The sequence below is a fragment of the Balaenoptera borealis genome, assembly GCF_965194805.1.
Source record: "Balaenoptera borealis genome assembly, chromosome: 4".
Classification (NCBI taxonomy): Eukaryota; Metazoa; Chordata; class Mammalia; order Artiodactyla; family Balaenopteridae; genus Balaenoptera; species Balaenoptera borealis.
This window is the reverse complement of record NC_138861.1, coordinates 52,309,838-52,323,438: the sequence shown is the minus strand read 5'-3', so window position 1 is coordinate 52,323,438 and position 13,601 is coordinate 52,309,838. Positions and strand designations below refer to the sequence as shown.

General features: G+C 45.3%; 1 protein-coding gene across 2 annotated transcripts in view; it reads left to right on the top strand.

Moving 5' to 3' along the window:
- LOC309628287 (uncharacterized protein) overlaps positions 1–2,963 on the top strand; it is a 94,799-nt gene extending 91,836 nt beyond the window's left edge. For both annotated transcript variants that reach the window (XR_014244307.1, XR_014244308.1), the window contains one exon: positions 1,023–2,963. The gene's annotated coding sequence lies outside the window, so the exon portion shown is untranslated. The remainder of the gene's footprint in view (positions 1–1,022) is intronic.
- The last annotated feature ends 10,638 nt before the right edge of the window (positions 2,964–13,601 follow it).

Sequence of the window (13,601 nt, the reverse complement as noted above, 5' to 3'; positions counted from 1 at the left end):
GGGTCTTCGTTTCTGTGCGAAGGCTTTCCCTAGTTGGGGCAAGTGGGGGCCACTCTTCATCGCGGTGCACAGGCCTCTCACTATCGCGGCCTCTCTGGTTGCGGAGCACAGGCTCAGCAATTGTGGCTCACGGGCCTAGTTGCTCCGCGGCATGTGGGATCTTCCCAGACCAGGGCTCGAACCCGTGTCCCCTGCATTGGCAGGCAGATTCTCAACCACTGCACCACCAGGGAAGCCCAACATTTATATCTTTGAAGATACCTACAAAGAGTCTTGTGCACAGAATCAGCATTTGGCTTAGGAAACAAAAAGCTGGCCCTTTTCCTACTTATTCTCCTCAAATACTAAGCCCTTCAGTACAAAGGGACAAGCATTCTATCTCTCTGACACAGCCTGGGTACACCTGAAATTACACTTGAAGACGTGTCAATAACATTCACCTATTAGGTGATAGAAATTCAACTGCTCCAAATCATTCCACCTACTAGTACATTTATGTTTCATACTGAGTGCTATCTACTGAACTCACCTATTAAAAATAATAATAGCAATAGCAAGTTTGAAAACTTTCACATGGACCTATTCAGGTGCTTAATTGGCATTTAAGGCCTTCTAAGTATCTGTACTAGCCTCCTTCAGGTCAGCCTGTGTTGCTGGGAAACTGCTTTTCTCACTACTCTCTGGACAAAACTCTGGGTCTAGTTTCCATTATTCAGTGGGGTGTTTTTAGATCCCACCCGTAGTTAAACACACACACACACACACACACATGCATGCACGCACGCACGCGCCCAAGGTCTCACCTGCGGACTTTCTCCCTTTTCTCTGATTCCCAGGGGTACTTACTGTCTAGACCCTCATTTCCACATTTGGTCACATCCAGTCCTGGGAGACCTGACTGCTTTGTGTCTCTTTTTTATACTTCATGCTCACAGTGCTAGACCCATAACAATAAATTTTGAAGAACGCTGATAAGTTGGAAGTACTTGGCCTTTATTCATCTAGTCTCAATTTTTTATAAGGTCCTTACGAAAACCGCACTGTCTATGAGACTTTGGACATTGGCTGGCAACTGCTCCGAATCTTCCCCAAAGAAATGCTGAAGAGAATCCCTCAGAGCACCTTGAGCGAACTCTACCCTCGAGAGTCTGCAAAGCATTAGCTGCTACTTCATCGCTGGCTCGATGCTCTTGTGAAATACTGGTTCTGTGTTCTTTATTCCTTTTGCGCTCGCCCATCCCCACCTTTGTGTTGGAGTTTACTGTGTTGCCCTGTAATTAAAAACAAAGAATAGGTAACATATTGTGCCAGTGTTGCAATGTTTTAAACTGCTAACAGACTTTAAAATATCCCCTGTTCAGAAAACCTGGACCTGCAATGCTTTGTTTAAAGTAGCTGAGGGTTGGAGGTGAGGTTTTCGTACTGATGTGTGTATTTGTACGTAGTGGTGTAGTTAGCTGCCTAGTGTCCTCATTATTTGGGTCTCTCAGACCTTCCCTGTCCACCCCCTCCAGAGTATCACTATCTGAAGTTCTAATGCTTTGATCTCCAAACTAGGGACAAGATAGGGTCTGAAAGACGCTTCCTCTCCGAGCCAAGACGCTTTCCTGAGCACTTGTTTTTAGATTTCGGTGTGCCTCTGGGTCTGCTCTAGGCAGACGGCTTTTCCTGTCCACCTGCTGTTTCCTGTTTAATGAATAGATTAGAAAAGGAGTTTCCTTTTCCTCTTTGGTGCGGATAAGTTTCAACTCCTGTGTCTTACCGTTCTCCCTCCCTCTGAGTAACACAGAATCTTGTAGCTTTTGCCCAACTGGCATTGATCTGATCGTAGTGAGATGCCCTGTCTTGATGATCCCTTACTGGGTTTCCATGCAGAGGAATCATAATGAAAATAATTAATAGAATTGTTGGTTGGAAAAAGTTGGGATACAATTTTTTAAGAAAGAAAAAACCTATATCGGTTCTACATTCGGACATGCTAACAGTGGTTTTAAGTTTCTATAGTGTTGACCGGATGCTAGAGGCAAGGTGGGGAAGAGAAAGCTCTTCTGTGTACGGAATTTTATATATATATATAATCTATGGATATTTTAAACTCTGTTAGATAGCAGCCTTTGGAAAATCCCCTGTTTGGTCCTGCTTTCTGACCTATCTGCCTTTTCAGGGTAATCTTGTGGCACAATTGATAGCATTTAAAAGCTTTAGTCTTTTAATTCCTCCTCCTTCCTGCTGCGAGCCCTGAGCTGTCTTCTATGCACTTCTGACTTGTCTACTGTTTGGTCTCTCTGTGTTCTTTGTTACTTGGGTGCAATAGCAACTTCTCTGTGCATTCCATCTTTCTTTCAAGTTGTGTAAAGTTCTTCACTTTTTTTCTCTGAGGGTGTAGGGGGTGGGGGGCGTCAGCATGATTATATTTTAATGTAGAAAATGTGACCTGGATATAAAATGAAGACAAATATTAAATTAAATGGAAGTTACCTAAAGTGACTCTGTATCTTCTAATCAGAAAAGCAATAGCAACAAGCAAATATATAATAATGCACCTCTCTTTGATTGACAGTTTTGAACATCATAACCAGTATTGTGAACCAGCCCCTTGATTCACAATATTATGAACCATGTTCCCTTTACAGGGACATGGCCCATGTTCTGTACCCTCTGCCTTTTAGGCTGCCCTTTCAAGCTCTTTTCAGTAATACCTCTTCCAACATATTGTAGTTTGATCCAAGGTTGAGAGTTGCTAGGGTGTGGGGTTGTTTGTTTGTTTATTTGTTTGTTTTGCAGATCGTTAGTGGCTGTAAGTTCTCTGAAACTTGAAGTTTTGATTCAGGGTCCACTTAGCATTTTCGAGAGTTACTAAGGTGTTTTATAGCATTCTTTGTTTCAGACATTCTCAGGACCTCTAGAGCCTGTCTGCCATGAATGAAAGAGGGTAATAAATAGAAAATGAAATACATACTGAAGCAAGCGAAAACTTGCTTCAAATAAAATCTGAAATAGATGGTCCAGTATATAAAGAAAACATACTGGTTAAAGCACAGGGATGTGGCATCACGGTGGCCTCCCATTTCTTTCCCCTCTTCAACTCAGAGTGACATTTAGGAGATGTAGAGGAAGAGGCTCAGTCATAGCAAGAGTAGGTAGACCTGTGTTCGGATTCTGGTGCTGCCACTAACTGTATGGTCTTGCTTAGTCATTTAACAGATTTGTGTTCCTTTTAGGGTTATTATAAGGACTAGAGATTTTGCTTTTTATATTGCTTTTTAACTTACGTAAAAAAAAATAAAGTTTGTTGTATTGGCGTGTGTCTATTTCTGTATTCTCTATCCTATTCATTGAACTATGTATCTATCCTTCCACCAATAGCACACTGTCTTACTTATAGCTTTACAGTAGGTCTTAATATCCTCTAACTATATTCTGCTTTCACAAAATTGTTTTACTTATTCTGGTTCCTTTGCCTTTACCTTTTGTTCCTACATTTTAGAATAAGCTTGTCCATGTTGACAAAAAAATTCTGTTGGAAGTTGACCTTTTATTATGTTGAGTCTTCCAATCCATGAATGCGATATGTCTCTCCATTGATTTAGGTCTTGTTTGGTTGTATCATACAGATCCTCTATTAAAATATTTATAATCAAATATTTCATGTTTTGGAAGCATTGTGTATGGCATTGTGTTGTTTTTTTTTTTTAATTTTTCTTTTTTTACTTTTGTCTGTGTTGGGTCTTCGTTTCTGTGCGAGGGCTTTCTCTAGTTGTGGCGAGTGGGGGCCACTGTTCATCGCGGTGCGCGGGCCTCTCACTGTCGCGGCCTCTCTTGTTGCAGAGCACAGGCTCCAGACGCACAGGCTCAGTAGTAGTGGCTTACGGGCCTAGTCGCTCCACGGCATGTGGGATCTTCCCAGACCAGGGCTCAAACCCGTGTCCCCTGCATTGGCAGGCAGATTCTCAACCACTACACCACCAGGGAAGCCCCGGCATTGTGTTTTTAGTTTTGGTTTCCAGTTGTTCATTGTTAATATTTGGAAATATGACTAATGTTTTTGTGTTGATCTTGTATCCTGAGACTTTGTTAAAGTAATTGCCACATTAATTGCTTCTTAGAGATTTCTTGGGATTTTCTATGCAGACAGTCATGCTATCCATGAGTACAGTCATGCTATCCATGAGTATGGACAGTAATATTTCTTCCTTTCTAATCTGTGTGTCTTTCTTTCTTTTTCTTGCCATGCTGCACTGGCTAGTACCTACAGGACTAAGTTGAAAAGCAGAGATGAAAGAGGACATTCTGGCCTTCTTTTGAATTTAGGAGGAAAACATTCATTCTCTCACCATGAAGTATGATGTTCACTGCCGGTTTTTTGTAGCTATTCTTTACTGGGTTGAAGTAGAGCCCTTCTATTCCTGAGAGTTTCTGACATGAATGTGTGTTGAAGTTCATCAAATGCTTTTTCTTCATTAATTGATGTGGCCATGTAGATTTTCTTCTTCAATCTATTAATATGGCAAATTACGCTGATGATTTTTGAATAGTAAACCAAGCTTGTGTTCCGAGAATAGACTCCAGTTGATCAAAGTGTATTGTTATTTGCTTGCTTCTTCATGTGTTGATTTTATTGTGCAATTTTTTTCCCGTTTCCGTGTGTGAAAGCTTAGACTATTGATCTGAGACCTTCCCTCTTTTCTAGTCTAAGCATTTAGTGCCATTCGTTTCCCTCTTAATAATGTTTTATCTGGATCCTTCCACATTTTATGTGTTGTATTTTCATTTTCACTCAGTTCTATTTATCTTAAAATTTTTCCTTGAAATTCCTCTTTAACCATGGATTATTTAGAAGTGTGCATCTTAATTTCCAAATGTTTGGAGGCATTCTATTTCTCGTTCTCATTTTTATACAATTTAAAGCTTAGACTTTGGACACAGTGGAATAAAATGCGATTATGTTTGTTTAGTTATTTTATAGAGGTTCTTCAAATATCACTGGAGTGAAGTTTTCAAATATTCGTTTTACATAGTAGTTCTCAGTCTTTTGCACTTGTAACCATAAGAGAGTTCCCTAAAAATATGTAACCCTGGCTGCTGGAGCCATGTTTATCAGGGGCAGTTCACAGTCACAGGAATAGTGGGGAGTTTGTGGGTCCCCACTGCACACTTTGTTCTGGGCCAGCACACAGGGATCCAGTAGGGATCCAGGGTCCAGGAGAGGGACCCAAACTTTGGGCTCTGGTGTTTATATTGCAGAATCAGAGAAGCCCAGGTCCCGTGTGGGCAGGAACTAGGACCAGCACTGGGACACACAGGACCCAGGTCCAGTCCCTCTCCATGGAACGAGCACTCAGGCTGAGGGAGGCCCAGCCTCTCTCCTGCTGGTCAGGGCTGAGCCAAGCTGCGGTTACAGCTGTATTGCTCAGTAGGCCCATGGCTGAGTCACCAGCTATGACAGCCGTAAGCCCTGGCTATGGGGAATGTCCATGAAGTCTTGAGGAAGGCCGGCCTTCCTCCTGCAGGGAGGCAGTCCTGAACAAGTTAGCCCTGCCCTGTCACTACTTCAACAACCAAAATTTTCATTACTCCCTCTTGCTCCCCAACCCCACTCAGATAAAAGCATAGTTTCTCATGGGGTGGCCAACCTTTTATTTTTCAAACATTATCAACATCATTTCATACAAGAAAGGACATTCGAACCCCAATTAACTAAGAAGCACATATTGCAGAATAAGCTTGTTTGCCCTAAAACAAGACCCTTAGCTATTTCCATGGACCATCCTTGATTTCTCCATTATGCTGCTGAGTAGTGCAAAGTTGGTGCTCAAGAACTCCTTGGATGATGGTGTGCTATCAACAGCTGCTGTGAAAGCAAGAAGCTGGCACCCTCGGTGGCTATATGGGCAGAGGAGTTGAGGAGACAGTAGGTGATGGCTCTGTGCTGTCAGTGAGGGCTGTCCTCTGCCCGCACCCCTTTTAATCCCTTTGTATCCCTACCACCTGAGGAATGAAGGCAGTGATGAGTTATTGGCAGAATTGCCCTGTCTGATAAGAGGGTCACCTGCAAGCCAGAGGGCCCAAATCCTCCCTGGAACACATCACTCCCTACCCACCACTTAACAATTCCCTTCAAACAAAGGTGCAAATTTGTAATAGCTGTACCGTTAAGATATGCCGTCTGTGATTCGGACAACTGTGACTCCTTGCCCTCTTCTTGGAGAAACATGACATTTTGTAGGGAGAACCCAGGCCAGGTGGCCAAAGTCTCTGTCAAGTCTGTTTCTTCAGCCAATACTTGGATTCAAGTTGAGGGTGGTGGAGATGAGTGGGCCTTCACCATGATAGCCTTTCCCTGGTATCAATGGCCAAGGTTCCCTTTGCTGAACATTACATACAAAAGCTTGCTCAGCACATGCCTCGCTCTCAGACGAGCCGTGGCCACGCTGCTCCTGGGATTAGGCACCTCCTTTGCACACCCTGTGGATGGTGCTCATCTCCTTGATTCTGTGAATGGGGCATTTGTTAAACTATTATTTCTTGAGGCCTGTAAACTATTATTTCTTGATGTTTGTGCAAGTTTCAATTCTGCAATTTCTATTTCCTTCTTCTTACGGATTGAAAAACACTAGTGAAATTCCTCATCTTACAATCTCTGCTCCTTAACATTAACCGTAGTCGTCTTAAAGTCCTTGGTCTTGCTCTCTCAAAGGCTCCCTGGGGCTTGATTCCAGTGGGCTGGTGAGGTGGACACCACTGAGCTTGACAACATGCCATACTCCACCCAAGCCTGGAGATCTCCGGTGTCTGGGGCAAAAGGCAGGGGCCGTGAGACAGGAGACAAGAATGGAGGTAAATTCAGGGGTAAAGCCCAGGGAAGAGTCCATATGTCAGTTGCAGGTCAGCTACGTGCCCTGTGTCCGAGAAGACGCCCCTCAGCGTGGGACGACCAGCTGGTCTCAGAGAGAGCGAGGCTCCTGGCCCCGGCTTCTCATGTGATACTGGGGCAGATCCTATGCGCAGAGGCTGTGGCCTGCAGGGGGCGTGTATCAGCACCTCTGCAGGGTCGAGGGGCCAAAGGGGGCCATGGGCAACCTCTCCCAGGAGAAGTCACCTGCCCTGGGGCTGGGGCATCAGTCCCTCAGACCCACACCATCTACCTTTCTACCTGGGTTCCAAGCCCAGCAAGGCACAATCCTGACTTCCCCAGTGTAGGATTTCCCCAGTGTGTGACAAGCCAGGCTGTGGCCACCTACCCCGAGGGTATAGTTCAGCGGGGCAAAGCCCGTCACTGCCCCCTGGTGAGGCAACTACAACAGAAAGGTGAGCTTTTGAGAGCAAGGGTCAGGAGGCAGGGAGGAGAGGCAGAAACCCAAGAAAGGACCCATCGCCTGAGCCCACATCCTTGTCCACCTCTGTGGGGTCAGTCAGCCTCCAGTGTCTGCTCTGAGATCACAAGACCCCACAGTACTGGCCATCACAACCACCTGCCTCAGAACAAAACAAGAGGGCACAAGAGCAGGAGGCCCATATGATAAGTGTGGTCCGTTGAGGAGGTGCTCCCTGGGCCAAGTGACAAGACATGGCTTCTCAGGGCACAGCTGCCCCCAGACTCAGCATAAATGTCTGGGCTGTGAGCCCATTGGTTCTGGGAAGGGCACCAGCACAAGGTGCACAGATGCTCCATCCTGTGAGGCAGGCAAGCCAGGAGCCCAGCACTGACAGTCAGCCTGCGCTACACCCTCATGCTTCCCAGGGCAGGAGCCTCGGGGCGGGGGGATGGGGCCTGCCCTGAGGTCACAGCAGAGGAGGTTTGCTGCTGGAGGGCCACACACAGGAGAGCTGTAGAGAATGTGATCAAAGGCTCTCTGGTGCTTCATGCCATTCAAAACCAGGGGCTCTTAAACAGCCCGAGGGTAAGATACCGCCAAATCCTTGCTGAAATTTCTGAGCCCATCCTCAGATCCCAAATTTTGCCCAGATTGCCAAAAGTTTCCTGGACTTCTGGTCAAGGAGCCGATTCATCTGGACTGCTCAGTGCACAGCAAGATTGCCAGGACGGGGCCTAGGGATCTTGCCCACACAACCGTCCCTGACATTTGCTCCTGGAGAACCACCTGCCCAGCTACCGACATCTCCTCTTTCCCTCTAATCAGGCTAAATGCAACTGGGAGAAAGGCAACACAAAAGGAGGCAAATGTGGAAAACTAAACCCGACAGTGCTGTCTCCCCCAGCCAAGACTAAGAGTCCATGAGTCTACCCACTGCACTCACTTGAAAGCCCCCACATATCACCAGGATCACAGAGAGCACACAGGCCATCAGATACACCTGACCTCAATTTCCTCCTGAGAGAGCACTCAGGGGCCTCCCTGGGATTTGGAGGTGTCAACAATTCACTGCATTGTGACTTATGCCACAGAGCAATTTTGAACAAGGATGATAGTACCAGTAAACTTTAAGCACTGCTTTAAGTCCAATCACTTTCTGTTTCAAGAGAGAGGAATTGGGACTTCCCTGGTGGCGCAGTGGTTTTGAATCCGCCTGCCAATGCAGGGGACATGGGTTTGGTCCCTGGTCTGGGAAGATCCCACATGCCGCCGAGCAACTAAGCCCGTGCTCCACAATTACTGAGCCTGCGCTCTAGAGCCCACGAACTACGACTACTGAGCCCGTGTGCCACGACTACTGACGCCCGCGCGCCTAGAGCCCGTGCTCCGCAACAAGAGAAGCCACCGCAATGAGAAGCCTGCTCACCGCGACTAGAGAAAGCCTGCGCACAGCAACGAAGACCCAACGCAGCTAGAAACAAATAAATTAATTAATGAATTTGAAAAAAGAGAGAGAGGAATGGAATATTTTAAACAGAGACATATGAGCCCTTTAAAGGGCAAAGAAATGTTGCTTACAGCTTTTCCCATGGAAAAGGAAACAAAAAGTGACTGGGGTTGCTGTGTTCCTTGAATTTGTCTAGTACTAGCACTAGATAATATTGACGATCTTCACGCTTGATCACAAACAACATGATGCTGTAATATTCAAACTGTTGGTGAAACTTTTTTAGTCTCATGATTTACTCTGGAACAATTGTGTTGACATAAGTACTGATGGGTGCAAAAGCAAAGGTGGCAGAAGTGCTGGCACCTTAACCCAAATCAAGGAGTAGCACCAAACTGTACTAGTTGGGCTTGTATTCACTATCATACACTTGGATTAACAGTGCCAGTTCCAGTTAAGATTGTTCTGTCTTCAACAGTAAAAATGATTGATGTTAGTAAATCTTGACCATTGAAATTGAATATTTTATAGTGTATGATGAAATTCAACCTACAAACATCACACATCTGTAGAGCAAAGGGAATGGGAAAAAGTTAGATCAGCTACTGAGAAAGAGGAAGTGGATGACATGGATGATAGACGTGAAAAATTAGCGAAAATGTAGCACAGAAAAGAAACGGTCAGAAATTATGAATGAGAAATTTAGGGACCTGGAGTCTGCTGGTGGCTTGATTTTGGGCTTTGCAGCCTCCAGAACTGTGAGAACTAAACGTCTGTTGTTTAAGCCACCCAGCTTGTGGTAGTATGTTATAGTCCCTTGAGCTAACACATATTTTGGTACCAGGAAGTCGCAAATCCCTAAATATGTGGACGTGGCCTCGGAATTGGATAGCAGGTAAAGGCTGAAAGAGATTGGAAGTGCATGCTAAAAAAAAGCAGAGATCACCATAAAGGCCTTTCAGCCCTTACCTATTCAAAGTGATTCTGGTGATGGCTCAGAAAGAAAAGACGCACACTGGAGAGAAAACCTCCATCTTTGTAGACAATACACAAATAATCATGAACAGATAGAAATATGGACGTTAAAGGCTATTCTGGTGAGGTCTCCAACAGAAATGAGGAACACGTTATTAGACATTGGAGGAGACTCAGTTCTTATTATAAAGTGGCAAAGAACTCGACTGAACTGTGTTCTCATGTTTTTTGGAAGGTAGACCTTGTGAGTGATGAAACGGAATATTCATCTGAGGAGATCTCTGAACAAAGTTTGGAAGAAGTAGCTTGGTTCCTCATCACCACTCACAGTGAAACACATCAGGAGAGAGAGAAATTGAAGACCAAATTGTTAAGCAAAAAGAAATCAGAACTTAGAGATTTGGAAACTTCTCAGCCTATCCATATCTGAAAGTGAGAACGCTTGTTCTGAAGAAAACTCGAAGGGTGTAGCAGGTGTGCTATTAATTTCATTAGTCATCTCAGCAGAGGCCAGGAATAGAGGATTAAACCAGCAGGGACCCTGCCAGTTTGAACGACAGGGGACAGAGAAAGCCAGGCAGAATGAGGGAAGGCTGTCAGAATTCTTGGATTCTACAGAATGGGAGACTAGAGCAATTTGGCTGTGAATGTGTACTCCTCTTGAAGAAGAGGGAAGAAGGACCCCAAAGGTGATTCCGAGGTCATCGGGTCTGTCAATCCCACCACAGGCCCAGGGGGCCTCAGTTTCAAAGTGTGAGATTGTCGCCCTCACAGAGAGTCATGGTGTAGGTGGAGGCCCTACAGAGAGCTGCAGTGTGGGTGGCACGCCACCAAGCTGAAGGAGTGGGGCTGCCCCACCGAGCTGTGGGGATGATGTTGTCACCCCAGCGGGCCTGGAGGGCAAAGCATCAAACTAAAGAGGATTATTCTCGTACCTTAAGATCTAATGGGATTGGCCTTGCTAGGCTTTGGACTAGCTTGGAGACTGTCACCCCTTCCTTCTTTCCTATTTCTTCCTTTTGGAGTAGGGACGTCTATTCTATGCCAGTCCCAACATGGTATTTGGAAACACTTAACTTGTTTGGGTCACAGATTTACAGCTACAGAGGAATTTTGCCTCAGGATGAATAGTACCTCCTGTCTCACCCATATGTGATTTAGATGGTGTTTAGATCAGACTTTGGACTTTAAATTTTACAGTTGATGTTGGAATGAGTTAAGGCTTTTGAGGCTGTTGGGATAGAATGAATGTATCTTGCATACAATAAGGACACGAATTTTGGGTCCCAGGGGCAGAATGCTATGGACGTATATCCCCCCCACCAATTCTTATGTTGAAGCCCTACCCTTCAATGTATTTGGGGATAGGGCCTTTGGGAGGTAATTAGGGCATGGGAATGGAGCTTTCATAATGGGTTTAGTGCCCTTAAAAGAAAAGACACAAGAGGGACCCCTCTTTCTCTCTGCCACGTGAGGACGCAGTAAGAAGACAACCATCTGAAAAGTAGGAAGAGCGCTCTCACCAGGAACTGAATATGGCACCTTGATCTTGGACTTCCACCCTTCAGAACTGTTAAGAAAGTACCGTCTGTTTTTCAAGCCACCAGGTCTATGGCATTTTGTTATAGCCGTCCAAGCTGATGAAGACACAGAGAATATATAAGATGATCTAATATACACCTATCCAGGGTTCTAGCAGTAGAGACAGGAGAGAATGAGTAGAAGTAACATTTGAAAAAGATAATATTATGTTCTAGATGAGAGGAAGAATGTGGATTATCAGTTAATGAAGCAAAATAGATCACATGGAGGATACATTTTTTTAACCTGAAACTAATCACACGTCAGGAAACTGGAGAACACAAAAGACAACAGACAGTCTTACGAAAAACAATCAGCAAGGAAACTGATCACCCACCATGAAAGGGTGTATTGATGGCATAATTTGAAAAAACAGTAACAAAAGCCATATTCGATGGAATAAATATTCAAAGTTCTGAAAGGAAAAACTTTTCCTCTGGAACTGATTACCCTGTCACATTATAATTTATAAAAGTTCACCAACAAGGGAACTGATAAAATATTTTTAATGTATGCATACAATGCAAAATTATAAATAATTTAAAAATTAAAGAACATCTAATATATCCATTTTTCTTAAAGTAAGAATGTTGAAAGAAGAAGCCAAAGGCAATATGATTTACATGACACCATATATAACCAAAAATATTGTTATTATACATAATTTTGATTATCTACAGCTCTGCTAAAAGCATAAACATTTTTATAAGATGGATATATACCAAGTTCTTGATGGTAGCTATCTTTCTCATTGTTGGTGAGAGGTGTAAGATGGGACAACCCTTACGGAAAACAATATGAAGTTTCCTCAAAAAATTACAAATATAACTACCATGTGATCCAGCAGTCCCACTTCTGGGTATGTATCCAAAAGAATTCAAAGCAGGATCTCAAAGAGATCTTTGCACACCCACATTCGTCGTAGCATTCTCCAAAATACCCAAGACGTGAAGAAACCCAAATGTCCATCAACAGATGAAGGGATAATGGGGTCTATAAACACAAGGAAATATTTCCTTCCTTGCAATAAAAGGAAACCATGTCTCATGCTACAACATGGATAAACCTCTAAGACATTATGCTAAGTGAAATAAGCCACTCCTAAAAGGACATATCATAGCCACTCACAGGAAGTATGTACAGTAGTTAAAATCATAGAAACATGCAAAGGTGACTGTCAAGATCTCAGGGAGGAGGAGGGAGAATTAGGGAGTCTCTGCTGTCCCAACCCCCGCCTGGGTCCTGGGGAAGGAATCAGAACTCAGAACCGGGAGAAGAGGCTTTGGCCAGCAGGGAAGGAGGGGTGAGGCCCAGGGCGGGTCCACAAAGGATCAGAGCATCTGAGTGCATTAGGAGGAAGGGGCTTCAGAGGTGGGCCAGCACAGGCCGTGACGGGGGCTAAGCAGGCTGCGAGGGGGGGCAGTTCAGGGAGACAGCAGGGGTCTGCTCCCTGCCCCTCATTGTTTGCTCGTCTCACCCTTCTGAGCGGCTCATGTCCCCTGCTCTGATGATTCAAAGTCTCTGCCGGCAACCACAGGACGGTGACTGAGGCCTCTACACTCCTCAGCATGGATCCCAGCTCCCACCCAGATCTGGGGCCACAGACACCTCTCCCCACCCCTGCTGCCCCTGGGAGCAAGCTGTTCTTGTGAAACACGGTCATAGTTTGTCAGGAGGAACTGTTTTCTATGGGAATACAAATCAGTGTTGATACCAGTACACACACATGACCAGCCATGGGTGGAAAGGGAAGGGACAGTAGTTCTGGGGTGTCTTTGCACACCCCTAGGCCCCTAAGGCCAGTCCCCACAGCCACAGCCAGATGGGTCCTCCTCCCTCAGTTGAACGAGATGCTGCTGCACAGAAATCCCACAAGTCCCACAAAGGGGCCCCACTGTCACTACCCTTATACACACCTGTAACAGGTGCCCCATGAACTTCCCTGCGCCCATTCCCCTTGTTGCATCCTCATTGGGATTAAGAGGTAGCTGCCTCAACCACGCTCCACATTGCAGTAATCCCAGTGGGACTAGAGAACGCTCCCGCTACGACCAGGCAGACAGTCCTGTCCCCATGGCCAAGACTTTTCCTCTCTGGTCAGGCCACCCACACAGGAAACCCTGGATGAGCGGAGGGTCACCCCAGCGCCATCGCCTGGCCACTTCAGGGAAGCAGAGAGAAGCTCCATAAAGACAAGGGCCGTCTCCAGGCTCCGTCCTAGAAACTGGTTAGTGTCCAGAGGGCTGAGAGGCACAAAAGCAGCTCTCCCTCCCCAGACGGTT